The 2,624-nt window shown below is 32.1% G+C and overlaps 1 non-coding gene across 1 annotated transcript; it reads left to right on the top strand.

The window, feature by feature from the left end:
• The first annotated feature begins 2,044 nt into the window (after positions 1-2,044).
• LOC121228543 (U4 spliceosomal RNA) lies at positions 2,045-2,195 on the top strand. Its single transcript, XR_005926118.1, has one exon. It is a non-coding gene; the product is annotated as a U4 spliceosomal RNA (small nuclear RNA).
• The last annotated feature ends 429 nt before the right edge of the window (positions 2,196-2,624 follow it).

The following is a 2,624-nucleotide window of genomic DNA, read 5'->3' as shown; positions in this document are numbered from 1 at the left end:
AAAAATCTTAATATTTTTAAAAATAAATCTAAATACTTACAATTTATATTCAAATAAAATAAAGACTTATTTTGATTCAAACAAAAAATATTAATTTGAAGTATATCTTTAAAAAAAATAAGACAAAAGTTATTTTAGTGGAATATAACATATTACGAAAATTAAAATTTGTTGATTAAGTTCAAGTGATATTTAAAAGATGTCATGCAAAATATTGTTTAAATCAAGTTTATAATATTGACATTGAGTAGGATAAAGGTCTTGGCTTCATCCCTATAACTTTGAAAGCGATTCCATATACAATGCTTAAACACTTGCGGAAGATAATACTTGAACACGAACCTAACCATCTATGATGCTTATGAAAATAATTTAAATTGGAAGAGTCAAATGTAACTATATTAGAGTATTGATTAGGATGTTGACATTATGATTTGTTTTTTGTAAAATGTTAGTATGCTTTGTTCAATATGTCAGCAATTTTTTTCCCAATGTTTGATGTAGTAAATCGATATGATGATGTAACTAGATATGTAGTCTAAGCTTACCCTTAGTAATGTCCTCATTGACGAATCAACTGTTGATTTCATACCAATCACCTCTGGGCCTCGATATGGCAGAGGGGGCGAGGATTTTACCTCCCGCTATACTTCCTCGAAGCTGGGTCCCATCTTCCTCTTCATCCCTTTATTTGCACTTTGCTCAATCTGTAAGGTGTGACACCCGGGCAGCTAACAGGTGTGTCTTGGTGGGTGATAATCGGATACCTTATCCTCCATCACAAGTAAGAGATAAACTTATATATTTAATTTATGATGACGAATCACATGCCACGTATCCATTAACTAACATTCATAGTCCCAAAGTACACCCAAACTCCATGTTTATGACAATGAAATGTCACCTAAGTTCAAATTAAATAATATGAAGAAATTGAATGTTATATTAAAAAGTCAAATTAATGCATAAAATCCCAATAGATAGAGTGTAAACAAGTTAAGCTATTCAATCTCAATTTGGTAAAATGTGGAGCTTCTCACATACATTATCTTGTTAAGTAAGTTCGAGCAATTTGACTAAAAAGTTGAGAGGAGTTCGAGTGATTACATGCCCAACTCGAGAGATTTACAAGCTTAATCAATATTTTATTTTTTTAAATATTTATAGTATGTATATACAAATAAATAATTGAAACATTATGTTTAATGCAAATATCTACTATTTATCAAATTAACCATGTTTTGAACTTCTTAGTTGGTCCATTGACTAATCACGTTTACTCTATAACTTATATCATAAGTTCGAATTGTAAGGATTACCTAGTTGTGGTGTGTGCATGTGTTGGCACTGATTTGCTTTTGTCAGTTGTCAAATTAAGTCGAGTTTAACATATATAAACTTATTACAGTTTACGCCTTAAACATAATAATAATAGTCAAAATTGGACAAATTTAGCATTAATGTAGGGATGAAGGTTTCGGAATTTTTCGAGTTCTTTTCGAAGTAAATCATTGTGGCGTTCAGAGAATTCATATTCATCCTTGTCTGAACCTTGAAAATTTACTTGCAATGCACTGTTAAAACACCTCTTTCTTAGCCATCGAAGCCACATGTTTCTATTCAATGTCATAGCATCACAAAATAGAACTGGTAATCGATTCAACCGTATGCATTTACTACTCAAATTAAAGCATCTTAAATTATAGGGATTAAAAGTAGAATTTAAAGTATATGGACTAAAATTGATCAAATTAAAATCCAGAGATTAAAACTACAACTTTCATAAATTATAAGAATTAATAGCAGAATTTAACCTTTTATTATTGAAATTATTATGAATGGAATCTCCATCAATGAAATTAAAAATCTATCATTCATTCTACTGCCAAGACTGAGTGATTTTGTCGTTAAGAGCAAAGATACTAGGAGTACTTGGTATTTGTCTCCAAGCTAATCTAATTGCGGGTATCCCACATCACTGCTGAATACAGATAACGACCGCTCGCCTCGCTTATAAAGGTCGGGCAAACACAAGGGATTAAGCATCTTTGCGCTTGGGGCAATGACGCAGCTAGTGAGGTTCTAACCGAGGCGCGTCTATTGCTGGTTGAAAACTATTTCCAAACCCCCTCTTAGGCCTGGGTTCAGCCTTGGCCTTGGAGAATTTCTGGAAGGGCTTCCTTTGGGGTAAAGCCCTACAATTCTCAGTCTTAACTTTTATATTTGTAATCAAATAGAAGATTAATATCCAGTATCAGTAAGGATCTATAAACATAAAATAATTCTCCTTGATTTTTATGGTTAACCCAACTAATTATAAATGGGTATAAGTAAAGAAATATGACTTCCAAATATCTAGGGAAGTACGTATTTAAAAATTGCTCACTAAAAACAAAAAAAAGAAAATGAAGAACTAGTGTTCATTTTCTTATTTTTTATTGATTCTAGGTTAGAGGTGTTATTAGGCCGGGTTCAGGGTTGAACTAATCCAGCAGGTTCATGCAATGTATTTAAACTAAAATTTCAAGTTCGGGTTCGACCCGGCCCGAAAATGGATTTACTTTTTTAGTCCGATCCAATTTAAGAAAGATAATATCGGGCCCAATCCAACCTACTCATATTTG

The sequence above is a fragment of the Gossypium hirsutum genome, chromosome A04 (genome assembly GCF_007990345.1).
Source record: "Gossypium hirsutum isolate 1008001.06 chromosome A04, Gossypium_hirsutum_v2.1, whole genome shotgun sequence".
Taxonomy (NCBI): Eukaryota; Viridiplantae; Streptophyta; class Magnoliopsida; order Malvales; family Malvaceae; genus Gossypium; species Gossypium hirsutum.
The sequence above is the reverse complement of the archived record's forward strand: the minus strand, read 5'-3'. Positions and strand labels throughout refer to the sequence as shown.